The sequence below is a fragment of the Tamandua tetradactyla genome, chromosome 24, assembly GCF_023851605.1.
Source record: "Tamandua tetradactyla isolate mTamTet1 chromosome 24, mTamTet1.pri, whole genome shotgun sequence".
In the NCBI taxonomy this organism is placed as follows: Eukaryota; Metazoa; Chordata; class Mammalia; order Pilosa; family Myrmecophagidae; genus Tamandua; species Tamandua tetradactyla.
Genome location: NC_135350.1, coordinates 38,533,457 through 38,549,071, shown reverse-complemented (window position 1 = coordinate 38,549,071; position 15,615 = coordinate 38,533,457). Strand labels below are relative to the sequence as shown.

At 36.1% G+C, this 15,615-nt stretch overlaps 1 long non-coding RNA gene across 1 annotated transcript in view; it reads right to left on the bottom strand.

The window, feature by feature from the left end:
- Positions 1–1,483: 1,483 nt before the first annotated feature.
- The window catches only part of LOC143668264 (uncharacterized), a 66,482-nt gene continuing 52,350 nt past the window's right edge, over positions 1,484–15,615 (bottom strand). Inside the window, exons 2-3 of the long non-coding RNA XR_013168364.1 lie at positions 14,277–14,488; positions 1,484–1,937 (exon numbers count right to left, since the gene is read on the bottom strand). This is a non-coding gene — a long non-coding RNA (uncharacterized LOC143668264). The remainder of the gene's footprint in view (positions 1,938–14,276; positions 14,489–15,615) is intronic.

Here is a 15,615-nt window from a genome sequence, read left to right as displayed (position 1 = left end):
AGTACTTGTTTCCTCTATACAGTTGAGCAGTATTTCATTATCTGTACATACCACATTTTGTTTATCCATTCATCTGTTGATGGACATTTTAGTCATGTCCATCTTTTGGCTATTGTGACTAGTGCTGCTATGAACACGAGCGTACAATTATCTATTTGGGTCCAGCCTTTGTATTTTTACCAAATTCCCTAAGAGTGAATTTGGTGACTAAGAGTGACCAAAGTTTGAACTAATGTAATCTATCCCTTCCTTCTCAAGATTCAGTGAGGAGTGACATTACATTGGTATCCCCAGGGAGCTGATTAGAAATACAGAATATTTTTTTAAATAATTTTTTGTCAATTAAAAAAAGATTACAAAAAACCGCAAACATCCTTAATATATGCTCATTCTGCTCTACATACATAATCAGTAATTCACAATATCATCACATAGTTGCATGTTCATCATCATCATCATTTCTTAGAACATTTGCATCAATTCAGAAAAAGAAATAAAAGGCAACAGAAAAATAAAACAAAAACAGAAAAAGAAAAAAAAGAATTTTATATACCATACCCCTTACCCCTCCCTTTCATTGATCACAGAAATACAGAATTTTATGCCCCACTGCAGACACACTGACCCAGAATCTGCATTTTTACCAAGATCTCTAGGTAATTCATCATATGAATTTTTATCTTTTAAAAATACTTTTATTAAGAAATCTTCAATCATATACAGTCCATACACAGTGTACAATCAATGGCTCACAATATCATCACATAGTTATGTATTCATCACCATGTTCATTTTAAGAACATTTGGATCACTCCAGAAAAAGAAATAAAAAGAAAAAACTCTGGGTAAAAGGAGCATCAGACACAAAGTTTTCACAATCACACAGTTACATTGTAAAAGCTATATAGTTATACAATCATCTTCAAGAATCAAGGCTACTGGAACACAGCTCAACACCTTCAAGTATTTCCCTTCAGCCACTCTAATACACCAAAAACTAAAAAGGGATATCTATATAATGTGTAAGAATAACCTCCAGGATAACCTCTTGACTCTGTTTGAAATCTCTCAGCCACTGAAACTTTATTTTGCTGAATTTCTCTCATCCTCCTTTTGGACAAAAAAGCTTCTTAATCTCTTAATGTTGGGTCCCAGCTCATTCCAGGAATCCTATCCCTTGTTGCCAGGGAGATTTAGACCCATGGGAGTCATGCTTCAAGTGTGTGTGTGTGGGGGGAAGAGTACAGTGACTTCACCTGCTGAGTTGGCTTAGAGTCAGAGAGGCCACATCTGAGCAACAAAAGAGGTTTTTCTGGGGGTGACTCTTGGGCACAATCTTAAGTAGGCTTAGCCTATCCTTTGCAGATAAAAGTTTCATAGAGTGAACCCCAAGATCAAGGGCTCAGCCTATTGATTTGATTGTCCCCACTGCTTGTGAGAATATCAGAAATTCTCCACATAGGTAAGTTGAATATTTCTTTCTTTCTCCCCTGTCCCTGAAGGAACCTTTGCAAATACTTCTTTGTTCACTGCTCAAATTACTCTAGGATATATCGGGGCATCACACTAACCTGGACAAACCAACAAGATCTCACATCCTATTCAAGATTCCGTATGCTCATTGTGTTCAGCTAAATTGACCATACAAATTAAATAAGGTAATGTGCTACCTAGAATATAAATTTTCTACCAAACAAACATCTCTCCTTTGGGTCTCACACAGAAGTTGAAGTTTTAAAAATATGGACCATATCATCCTTTACCCTATATTCTGATTTACCTTAGTCCTATCAAGATCAGCTTCATTCCTATCTCTAGTCAAAGTCTGACCCCTTTTTCAACTTTTAAATGGTTCCTGTATGGGGTATACCTCATATAGGGTATAGCTTCAGTGTCCGAACTCTGAGTCTCAGGTGTCACAGATATCCCCGAAGTTTCTGGGAAAAATCAAGTTACATACAAACAGTTCAGTATCTCAGAATCTAGAAATAACAGATTAAACTCCTGAATATATATGACTGCTATTAGAACTTCCAATCTGGGATCCTTTACCATAGGCCCCAAACTCATAACCCATGTTCTCAACTTCAATTCACTGAATATGTATATTATAGTTAGTCCCTATGAGTGAGGAATGATAATATTTGTCTTTTTGTTTCTGACATTTCATTCAACATATAGTCCTTAAGTTTCATTTATCTAGTTGCATGCCTCACAGCTTCATTCCTTCTTGCGTCTGCACAGTAGTCTGTTATATGTATACACCACAGTTCCCCTTGCTTCCCTCAGTCGTTGTACCCTTATGTCATATGCATTTTAAAATTCTGTTACTATAACTACACTCTAACATTTCCCCCTTGGTTCTCAATCTGGCCAAACACTGACATGTATCCTGGGCATTGGGCTATTTAAAAGCTCCCCAGATGAGCTAAAGTTCTGCAAAGTTTCAGAACCACATGTATTAGGAGAGTATTAGCACTTGTTAATACAACTGGGTAGCTCAAAGGCCTTATCAACTGGGAGATTTTTACTGACTATCCCCCAACATACTACTAATGGAAAAATGTCCATTAATGCTGCCCATACAGCTTTTTAAAATTACATTTGCAGAATTATTTCTTTCAGTACTTTAATAACCTAAAATTCTCCTCAGTTTTCTTATTCTTTTCCACCCCTCCCAAATTCCTTATGCTAGAAGGGTAGGTTACCATTTAATTGTAACTTTTTTTTCAGGAATTTGTTTTATCTAATATTACTATAACTGCCTATCATTTTTTTAAACCATTTTTAGGTGTAAAATATAATATATAAACAAAGAAAAACACAACAATTTTCAAAGCACACCCCAGAGCCTGTCATAGGCCACCACACCCTCAACTCAGACTCCTCCTTCCAGCTGTATGGAATCATACAGTATCTGTCTTTTGTGTCTGGCTTATTTCACTCAGCATTATGTTCTCAAGGTTCATCCATGTTGTCTATGTTTTGGGACATCATTTTGTCTAAATGCTGCATAATGTTCCTTCATATGTATATACTACACTTCGTTTATCCACTTGTCTATTGATGAGCACCGGATTGTTTCCATCTCTTGGCAATTGTGAATAGTGCTTCTATGAACATCAGTGTGAATGTCTGTTTGCATCACTGCCCTCAACTCTTCTGGGTATTTACCAAGTATTGGTATTGCCAGGTCATAGGGTAACATGATATTTAGTTTTCTGTGGAATCACCAAACTGATTTCCACAGCAGATGAACCATTTTACATTCCGACCAACAGTGAATAAGTGTGCCAATTTCTCCATATCCTCTCTAACCTTTATAGTTTCCTGTTTGTTTAATAGCAGCCATTCTTGTAGGTGTAAGATGATATCTTAATTTGCATTTCTCTTATAGCCATAAAGATGAGCAAATCTTCATATGCTTTTTAGTCATCTGTATTTGCTCTTCAGAAAAGTGCCTATTCATTTCTCTGACAATTTTATAATTGGATTGTTTGTTCTTTTGCTGGTGTGTTGTATAATTTCTTCATGTACAAAGGATATCAAGTCTATCTGAAATGTGGTTTCCAAATATTTTCTCCCATTGAGTTGGCTGCCTCTACACCTTTTTAACAAAGTCCTTTGAGACACAGAAGCTCTTGATCTTAAGGAGTTCCCATTTGTCTATTTTTTCTTTCACAGCTTGTGCTATAGATGTAAAATTTAAGAAGTTACCTTCTATTACAAGATATTGAAGATGTTTCCCTACATTTTTTTTCAAGTAGTGTTATGGTACTGGCTGTTACATTCAGGTCTTTGATCTATTTTGAATTAATTTTTGTATAAGGTATAAGGTAGGGGTCCTCTTTCATTCTTTTGGCTATTGAAATCCAGTTCTCCCATGTCCATTTATTGAAAAGACTATTCTGTCTCAATTCAGTGGATTTGGGGGCTTTATTGAAGATTGAGTGTCCATAGATTTGGAGGTCAATCTCTGTACTCTCGATACTATTCCACTGGTCAATCCTTCTGTCTTTGTGTCAGTACCATGCTGTTTAAACCACTGTGGCTTACAGTACGCTTTAAAGTCAGGAAGTGATAGTCCTCACAGTTTGCTCTTCTTTTTCAGGATATCTTTAGATATTCAAGGTCTCTTTTCATTCCATATAAATTTGCTAACCAGTTTTTCCAAGTCTTCAAAGTAGGTTGTTGGGATTTTTATTGGTATTGCATTGAAACTGTAGATCAGTTTGGGGAGAACTGACATCTTGACAGTATTCAACTTTCCTATCCATGAGCATGGAATATCTTTCCATCTGTTTAGTTCTTTTTAAAATTTCTTTTAGCAATATTTTGTAATTTTCTGTGTATAAATCCTTGACATCTCTCCATAGGCTTATTCCTAGATATCTAATTCTTCTGGTTGGTGTTCTAAATGGAATTTTTTCCTTAGTTGTCACCTCAGATAGGTCATTGTTTGCATACAGAAACATTACTGATTTTGTACATTAATCTTGTATCCTGCCATTTTGCTGAATTTGTTTATTGGCTCAAGTAGTTTTACTGTAGATTCCCCAGGGTTTTCTAAGTATAAGATCATGCCATCTGCAATAATGAAAGTTTTGCTTCTTCCCTTCCTATTTGAATGGTTTTATTTCTTTCTCCTGTCTAATTGCTCCAGCTAGTACTTCTAATACAATGTTGAATAATAGCGGTGACAATGGGCTTCCTTGTCTTGTCTCCAATCTCAAGGGGAATGCTTTCAGTTTCTCACCATTAAGTGTGAGGCTGGTGATGGGTTTATTATGATATCGAGAAAGTTTCCTTCAATGCCTAACTTTTGAGGTGTTTTTATTAGGACAGGATACTATATTTTGTTGAATGCTTTTTCAGCATCTGTTGATATGACCAGGTGATTTTCCCTTTCAATTTGTTAATGTGCTGTATTATGTTGATTGACTTTCTTATGCTGAACCACCCTTGCATTCTTGGTTTGAATCCCACTTGACCATGATGTATAATTCTTTTAATGTGGCGGTGGATATGATTTACTAGTATTTTGTTAAGAATTTTCACATCTATGTTCATTAGGGAGCTTGTCTGTAGTTTTCTTTTCTTGTACCATCTTTATCTGATTTTGGTATTAAAGTTATGTTAGCTTCATAAAATGAGTTAGGTAGTGTTCCTTTTTCTTCAGTTTTTTGAAAGAGTTTGATCAGGATTGGTGTCACTTATTTTTGAAAAGTTTGATAAAATTCTCCTGTGAAGCCATCAGGTTTTGGGCTTTTTTTATGTGGGAAGATTTTTGATGAATAATTGTATCTCCTTACTTGTAATTGATTTGTTGAGATCCTCTATTTCTTCTAGAGTCAGTATAGGTAATTTGTGTGTTTCTAGGACTTTGCCCATTTCATCTAAGTTATCTAGTTTGTTGATATATGGCTGCTCATAATATTCTCTTATGATTTTTTTTTAATTTCTTCATGATTTGTGGCAACAACTCTCCTCATTTCTGATTTTATTTATTTGTGTCCTCTCTCTTTTCTTCTTTGTTAGTCTAGCTAGGGGATCATCAATTGTATTAATTTTCTCAAAGAACCAACTTTTAGTTTTGTTAATTCTTTCTATTGTTTTATTATTTTCCAGTTTGTTTATTCCTGCTTTAGTCTTTGTTATTTCTCTTCTTTTATTTGCTTTAGGTTAGTTTGCTGTTCTTTCTCTAAATTTTCCAGGTGAACAGTTAAATCCTCAAATTTTGCCCATTCTTGTTTTTTAATATAGGCATTTAGGGCAATAAATTTCCCTCTCAGCACTGCCTTTGCCACATCCCATACATTTTGATACGCTATATTCTCATTATCATTCATCTCCAGATATTTACTGATTTCTCTAGCAATTTCTTCCTTGACCCACTGATTATTTAAGAGTGTGCTGTTTAATCTCCATATATTTGTGCAAGCTTTGGTTCTTTGGTCGTTATTAATTGCCAACTATATTCCATTGTGATCAGAGAAAGTGCTTTGGATAATTACAATCCTATTAAATTTATAGACACTCAGTTTATGTACCAGTATATAATCTATCCTGGAGAACATTCCATGTGCGCTAGAGAAGGATGTATATCCTGGTGCTTGGGGATGTATGATCTGTATTTGTATATTAGATCTAATTCATCTATCTTATTGCTTACGTTCTTTATTTCCTTGCTGATCCTCTGTGGTTGTTCTATCTATGGTGGAAAGTGGTGGATTGAAGTCTCCTACTATTACTGTTGGTCTGTCTACAGCTCCGTCCAATTTTTCCAAAATGTGCCTCAAGTACTTTGGAGCTCCTTGATTGGGAGCACACACATTTATGATTGTTATTTCTTCCTGGTGAATTGTCCCTTTTATTAATATGTAGTGCCCTTCTTTGTCTCTTATGACATCTTTACATTTAATGTTTATTTTGTCTGATATTAATATAGCTACTCCTGCTTTCTTTTGGTTACAGCTTGCATAGAAGATCTTTTTCCATTCTTTCACTTTCAATCTAATTGTGTTCTTGAGTCTAAGATGTGTTTTTTGTAAACAACATATAGACAGATTATATTTTTTGATCCATTCTGTCAGTCTGTATCTTTTAATTGGTGAGAGTCCATTAACATTCAAAGTAATTACTATAAGAGCAGTTCTTGATTCTACCATCTTGTCCGTTAGGTTTTTTTGTTTGTTTGCTTTGTTTTGTTTTGCATGGGCAGGTACCAGGAATCTAACCTGGGTCTCCAGCATGGCAGGTGAGAACTCTGCCACTGAGCCACAGTGGCCTGCCCTGTCCTTTAGTTTTTATTTGTCAAATCTGTATATTATTTCCCTTCTCTCTATTCCTTTAAATTACCTGTACTTAAATTCTTCAATTCTGTGCCTTCCTCCAAATCTCCCTCTCCTGTCTTTCTTTTTTATCAGCTGTCAGGTTTCCTTTTAGTATTTCTTGTAGGGCTAGTCTCTTGTTGGCTAGTTCTCTCAATCTTTCTTTATCTTTGAAGATTTTAATCTCTCCCTCAATTTTGAAAGATAACTTGGCTGGATAAGGAATTCTTGGTTGAAAACCTTTCTCATTCAGATCTTTAAAATATCATACTACTGCCTTCTAGCTTCCATGGTGCCTGTTGAGCAGTCTGAACTCAGTCTTCTGTGTTTTCCCTTGTGTGTAGTAAATTGCTTTTCTTGTGCTGCTTTCAGGACTTTCTATTTCTCTTCAACACCTGACAATCTGATTAGTATACGCCTTGGAGTGAGCTTGTTTGGATTTATTCTATTTGGAGTTTACTGGGCCTCTTTGATGTGTATATTCATGTTTTTTATAAGGGTTGGGAAGTTTTCTCCAATTATATCTTCAACTAACTTGCCCAATCCTTTGCTCTTCTCTTCCCTTTCTGGGATACCAATAATTCTTATATTTTAGCGCCTCTTATTGTCCATCATTTCCCTAAGATCCAGTTGCATTTTTCCATCTTTCCTGCCATTTTTTTTTCTTTTGCTCTCTAGTTCTATTATTTTATCATCTTCTAGCTCACTTACAGTTCCCTCTGCTTCTTTGAATCTGCTATCATGTGTCTCTAGCATACATTTTATTTGGTCAAATGTATCTTTCATTTCTGTGAGATCTGCCATTTTTCAATTTAACCTCCTGAATTCTTCTTCATATTTTTCTAGCATCTTCCTGATACCCTTTATTTCTTTATAAATATCCTTGAGTAGTTGTTCCATATTCTGTGTCTGCTCTGGAATTTTGATTTCATCATTTTGCTTGGCTATTTCTGCTTGGATCTTCATGCATTTTGTGATTTTCTGTTGTGTTCTGGAAATTAATTTATCTTGATATGGTTATTATGCAAGTTGGTTTTTCTCACTCTTCTAAAGTTTTGTATATACTTAGTTTTCGATGAATGTTTCCTTTTACACTTTGTCAGTTTTCTCTGCCCAATCAACGTCCAGATCTCATGTAGGGGATACATTTCAACTTAAGCGTCTGTTATAAGATAAGCCAGGGTACCAGGTGCTCCAATGACAGAATGGCTGACTACCATGCAGGAGACCCAACCTGAGCTCTGAGCTGAGTCTGGTCAGCCCATGGCACACTCTAGTCTCCTCCTCCCTCAGCCCCACCCCTTCAGGCCTGAGGACTCAAGGTCAGCATGCTCAGCAGGGGGGCTGCTTTGGCAGGGGGCCTGGTCCATCAGGGGCAGCCAGCTGGTGGGTCTCTGCCGGGGCACCAGGGAGCAGATGAGTGCACGTGGGGGATCAGCTGATTAGCTGATCTGCAGTGCATGTGACCCTGCCAGACATTGCAACTGTAGTTGGGCTATTCCTGTACCTGATAAGGTGATCACTCCCCGCTGTAACTTTATTTTAAATGAAACTATTTGGTGTCCAGAAAAGCACCAATAAAATGAAATCACATTTATAATCAGTGAAAACCTTGATGGTGATTCAAAATATTTTATTGCAAATTATTCAGGAACTGGGGACATGAGAACAGAACAAGGGATGGAATTGAGGAGGAGGTAAAGTTATAAAATAACTGAGGGAAAGACAGAGAATGGAAGTACTCACTTGTTATTTTTTTGGTTTCATAAACTGTTGAAGATAAACGGGTTCTAGTAACTGGAGTCAGTAATTCTGGTCTGGAACTAACTGACAGCAATGACTAAATGACGGGATTGCAAAGCAGCAGTAGTTAAATCAATTGTAGGACTATTCCTTCAAAGTGATTTAATTAGACTGTCCCAATAATGGAGCTCTAAAATCACTGAGAACAAAAGAAACTAGGTTCTCTTTAAACTTGAGAAAGAAAAGAGGCAGCTGAGTTTTACATATGCTATCAAAATAAAAATTTATCACAGTAGCATGAGGTTGATCTTCACAGATTGCTCTATGTGGTAGTTAGATTCAGTTGTCAACTTGGCCAGGTGAAGGCACTTAGTTCTGTTGCTCTGGACATGAGCCAATGGTACGTGAACCTCATCTGTTGCTAATTACATCTGCAGTTGGCTAGGAGGCATGTCTGCTGCAATGAATGATGTTTGACTTAATTGGCTGGTGCTTAAATCAGAGAGCTCAATGTAGCACAGCCCAAGCAACTTGGCATATCTCATCTCAGCACTCGCAGCTCAGCCTAGGCCTTCAGAGATGCAGAAAGGAATCACCCTAGCGAAAGTTGTTGGAACCCAGAGGCCTGGAGAGAAGGCCAGCAGAGATTACCCTGAGCCTTCCCATGTAAGAAAGAACCTCAGATGGAAGTTAGCTGCCTCTCCTCTGAAGAACTAATGAAATAAATCCCCTTTTATTAAAAGCCAATCTGTCTCTGTTGTGTTGCATGCCGGCAGCTAGCAAACTAGAAAACCCTATAATAGTTACTCTCTACTTTGGTACCAGAAAGCATTAAAGCAGCTTTTGGACCAAAGCCAGTTCAATTTGAAACCTAGAAAAACGGGAAACCCTCTAAATGTAATTATTCCTTTTTAATCACTTTGCAAATCTTCTGTTTCTTATTTCTTCCCTGTTTCTCTAGTTTTCTTCACTTCAGGTAAGAAGGGAGTTTGCTTCTGAAAGAGTTAGCATATCCCACAAAGAAAGAATTCAAGCCAGGCAGTTCCTTGCTGCAAGAATAATAGTTGGGTTTGAGATATGGCTTATATTTAGTTCTCATGCCATTTGGAAATAATTGCTTTGATATAGATGTTCAATAACCAACAGCATGGGCATAAATTTGCTCCACAGTTGCCATATGGGTCCAAGTGTAAAAGTTTTGCACACTTTCAGTACATTTTAGATCCAGAACTAGTTGACCTCAATTAGCAAAGCAAGAAAGCTCCATTTCATTTTACTTATTCTGTGGTTTACAAATAAAGGGTATAGTTAACAGCATTTTAAAGGAATAAGAGAACTTTGGTTGCTTTTGGGAAAAAGAGATCGGTTTTTCTCTCCATCAGAGAAGGATAATTATATTGTCTTTGAGGCACTGGCTATGGGGATTAGGATGCTTATAGGAATATTCAAATTTCATAATTAGAGTATATAGGGTCCGCATGGAAAGACTTGAAACTAAGGCCCTTAGCTACTACAATATTTGTCGCTCAATTACAAAGCACTTTTTCAAATCCCTCCAAACAGGAAGACAAAGCTGGCTTGAACAATGTTGCTTATTCCCTTGGGAGTACTGCCAATTCTTAGTTTTGGCTCTGCTTCTTAAAGTTGCTTCCTTCTTGGCAAGGAACTGTTCACCCTTTCCTGAAGCACGTCTACCAACCAGGACACATTAGGAAATGTCCAAAGAATTCCTGTAGTTCTATTTTCTTCAATTTCCACTGGCAGAGGACTTCACAGCCTGCCCTCTTCCTGAAGTACAATCAATAAAGTTGTTTATGTCTTCTCTACAAAATCATTGGAAATCATTTCACAAATTCCAGCAGATTGCAAGGTACCAGTTCATCAATATGAACATTATCTCTGCAGGTACAGGTTACTCTGGCTTTTCACAGGTTTATTTGGCAAACCAAGATCCTAATCATAAAGTATATAAGCATTGAATTATAAGGTATGGATTCCAATTATTTTTTGAGTTGCAAAATTTATTTCCTTCTTGAAAATGTAGGAGTCCAAACTTTTCCTTTACTCGTACACCATCATTCTATTCAAACACTGATTCCAACAAATTTGGTATTCAAAATAAAAAATAAAAATATAAATAACCCATAGATGCATACTTCATTCTGAAAAGTACCCTCCTCTTCCCCTTACAAAAAGGAACTCTTGTCTTTTGTGTGTGGTCAATATTTCCATCAATTCTCTCTATACAGTGTTTAAAAAATCTCTTTCTATACCCTCTGATCTATTCCTGTCTTAACCTTTCATCATTTTATATGTGGACTGTTCTCTAAATAGTTTCTGCCAATAACACTCCCTTCTCTAATCCTACTTGAAACCTCACGCAACTTGTCTCAGTGTCGTCTTTATTCTAAAACAACCAAACTTTTTTTTAATTCTGGTAACATATATACAACCAAAAATATCCCATTTTATTCATTTGCAATTATACATTCAGTGGTGTTATTTACACTCAATGCTGTACTGTCCTCACCACCATTCATTACCAAAATATTTCCATCATCCCAAACAGAAACTGTACCCATTCAGCACTAACTCCTTATTCCCCAAACCCCATCTGCACCTGATAAGCTATATTCTACTTTCTGACTTTATGAATGTGCATATACTAATTATTTCATATAAGTAAGTTCATACAATATTTGTCCTTTTGTGTCCAGCTTATTTCACTTAAAATATTGTCTTCAAGGTTCATTCATGTTATAGCATCAGAACTTCATTCGTTTTTACAGCTGAATAATATCCCATTGTGTATATATACTGCATATTTTTTATCCATTCATCTAATGATTGAGACTTGGGTTGTTTCTACCTTTTGAAAATTGAAAATAATGCAACTATGAACATTGTTGCGCAAGTATTTGTATAAGTTCCTGCTTTTAATTCTTTGGGGGTATCTACCTAGAATGATGATTCTATACTTAACTTTCTAAGGAACTATACCATTTTACACTCCCACCAACAATGTCTGAGGTTCCTATTTCTCCACATCCTAACACTTGTTATTTTCTTTTTTTTTGTATATGTAGTACCCATTCTAGTGGGTGTGAAATGGTATCTCCTTGTGGCTTCAATATGCATTTTCCCAATGGATAATAATGTTGAGTATCTTTTTTCTTTCTTTGTATGCTGTATGACAGGGCTCACATTTCATTTTTTCTCCATGTGAGTATCCTCTTATTGCAGCATAATTTGTTGAATTTTTTTGTTTTTGTTTGGTGTTTCATTTGCTTTTTTGCTTATTTTGTTTTGTTTGGGAAGTGCATGGGCCGGGAATACAACCTGGGTCTCCTGAACGGCAGGTAAGAACTACCCCCGCATGTCCCCCAATGTTGAATATCTTTTCGTGTGTTTATTAGCCATTCATCTATCATATTTGCTTAACTATCTATTTAAACCTTTTGTCCATTTACAAATATATAAATAAATATTTTATTAAAAACCACTATAGTTTCAAAAACTGAAAAATCACTGAGAAGAATCACACTGAGAAGAAATGTTTATAAATTTCGTTAATGTCTGGCTAAACTAAAGATAACTGGAATCTCATTTCTGCTTCTGCTGTCAGTATGTTCTGATATGTTGTTCTGGTTGAAGTACATGAAGAAAACTGGTCATATAGATAAGTAATTGGAAAGGGGAGAAGTATTTTAATACTTTTTTCAAACACCTGTGCATAGTTTTCTTTAATACATACCCAAACTTTAGAAGTAGAAGTTTCTTAAAGCTTACTTGTGATGTGCAATCTGAAACCATCAGTCAATCTTTTTGTACTTTGCTAATCCACTGATCTATCTTATACTTCAATTGAATTTTTTTATCCATGCATTCTTCTGTAACATTATACATTGATCATTTGGAAAATATTGGTTCACCGAGTTATGTAGAACTTCTGAATGTTGACGGATTTCATTAAACAATAGGAAGAATGCATTTGTTAATATCTCCATCGACCTCATCAGAAAAGTATTGGGAGGCTCTCAAACTTCATGGTGGCTGATACAAGTATCTGTTAAGATTCTAATTTTCTTTCTATGATTTTTGTTTTTATTTTGAAATAATTTCAAAATTACAGGACAGCCTAAAAAATAATGCAAATCGCACACAGAGAACAACATACCCCACCTCTTCAGATACACATTTTGTCACCTTTGACATATTATTCTGTCTGACTGACTATGTATGTATGTATGTATGTATCTATCTATCTATCTATTTAATTTTCTGAACATTTGAGAGCAAGTTGAGAGCACATCATACTCTTTGAACACATAATACTTCCACGCACATTTAATAGGAACTTAGGTAATTACCTTAAGTGCAATTATCAAGTTCAAGATATTTAACATTGACACAGAGCTTGCATTCTATATTCCAATTTTTCTTATGTCTCAATACTGTTCTTTTGAGCCTTCTCTCCTCCGTTCTTAGATCCCATCCAGTATCATGTATTGCATTTAATTGCCATTACCTCTTTATATTCTCTTTCTTTTTTAATTGTGGAAATATATATAATAAATCTTCCTCTTCCAGTCCCTCCCAGGCATACCATTCATTGGGATTAATTACATTCACAACATTGCAATATCCTCACTAGCATCCATTACTAGAACTTTCCCTTCACCCAAAATAGAAACACTACACACATTTTGCACTGATTCCCCATTGCTTCTGCCCCCACCCTTGGTAACTTTGGCTTGGATCCCTACATTTTCAAGGGGGAAAAGAATTTTGCAATAAAAAAATAACGGGAATAAATACCCTGTAGATTCAATGCATATATATTTTAAGATTAGGATCTTAGGTTTACCAAATAAACCTGTGGAAAGCCAAACTTTGTATTCTACTTTCCATCTCTATGAAGTTTGCATATTCTCTAATATTTTCTTTGTAGTTACTATGGGGCTTAAATTTAACATACTAAATCTGTAACAGTCTCGTTTACTTTGATACCAATTTAACTTTAATAGCAAACATAAACTATGTTCTTATATCTGTCTGTCCTCCAACCTTTATGTCACAAATTGCATATTTATATACTATGAGTCCAAAACCATTGATTTATCATTACATTTTATGAATTTGCCTTTTAGATCCTGTAGGAAGTAAAAACTGGAGTTAGAAATTAAAATGCAGCAGTACTGGCATTTATATTTACCCATGTCATTACCCTTATTAGAGATCTTTATTTCTTTCTGTGATTCAATCAGTTGTCTAGTGTCCTTTTCTTTCAATCTGCAGAATGCCTTTTAGCATTTCTTGTAGTGCTGATCTAGTGGTGATGAACTCTCTTAGCTTTTGTTTACTTGGGGATGTCTCAATCTCTCCATTTGTGAATGACAGTCTTGCCAGATACAAAATTCTTGGTTAGCAATTTTTTGCTTTCAGCATTTTAAATATATCATCTCTGCCTTATTGCCTCTATGATCCCTGATGAGAAATTGGCACTCAGTCTTATTGAGGTCCCCCTTATGTTTAACCAGTTGCTTCTCTTCTGGCTTTCTGAATTATCAATTTTTGGCATTGAACAGTTTGATTATAACATGGCATAGTGTGGGTCTATTGGGGTCTTTTAGTTTCCTCAGCTGTTTAAAATACATGCAATGAAATGAGTAGGCTTTAAACAATGGGAATTTATTAGCTTACAGTTTGAGGCCATGAGAATGTCCAAATCAATGCATCATCAAGGCAATGCTTTCTTTCTGAAGACTGGCAGTTGCCAGTGATCCCTGGCTCTTTTGCCACATGGCAAGGCACATGGCAGCATCTGATGCTCTCTCCCCCATCTGGCTTCCCTTAATTTCAGCTTCTTGCTGCCCTGGTTTCACTTTCTCTCTATCTCTTCATCCTAAAGAACTCTGGTAAGAGGGTTAAGATACATCCTGAGTTAGGTGGGTTAATAGTTTCTTCAAAAGATCTTACTTAAAATAGGTCTACACCCACAGGAATGGATTAAATTTGAGAATGTGCCTTTCAAGAAATATTCAACTTCCCCATTTGGAGAATTTCTGATATTCTTGTAATCAGTGGGGAAACCAAATCAATAGGCTGAGCCCTCAATCTTGGAGTTTGCCCCTATGAAACTTATCCCCATAAGTTTAGGCAAAAGATAGGCTAAGTCTACTTAAAATTATGCCTAAGAGCCACCCCCAGAGAACCTTTTTTGCTGCTCAGATGTAGTCTCTCTCTCTTTCTAAAGCAACTTGGCAGGTGAACTCATTGCCCTCCCCTCTATGTGGGACATGATTCCCAGGGGTGTAAATCTCCCTGGCAATGTGGGACAGAGCCACTGGGATGAGCCACAACCCTGTCATCATGAGATTGAGAAAGCCTTCTTGACCAAAAGGGGGAAGAGAGAAATGAGACAACATAAAGTTTCAGTGGCTGACAGATTTCAAACACAGTTGGGAGGTTATCCTGGAGGTTATTCTTATGCACTATATAGGTAGACCTTTTTAGTTTATGGTACACTGGAATGGTTGGAGGGAAAGACTTGAAGCTGTGGAGTTGTGTTCCAGTAGCCTTGATTCTTGAAGATGATTGTATAATGACATAACTTTTACAATGTGACTGTGTGATTGTGAAAACCTTGTTTCTGATGCTCCTTTTATCCAGGGTATGGACAGATGAGTTAAAAATATGGATAAAAAGTAAACAAATAATGAGGGGATAAGAGGTAAAATAAATAGGGTAGATGGAAATACCAGTGGTCAAGGAGAGGGAGGGGTAAGTGGTATGGGCTGTATGAGTTTTTTCTTTTCTCTGTTTTCTGGAATGATGCAAATGTTCTGAAAAATGATCATGGTAATGAAGACACAACTATGTGATGATATTGTGAGCCATTGATTGTACACCATTTTATGGACTGAATGTGTGTAAAGATGTGTGAATAAAAATATTAAAAAATGAAAAAAAAATTTTTAAAGAGCATGCCTTTCTAGGGTACACACAGCTTCAAACCACTACATTGAGTTTCTGCTGTTTG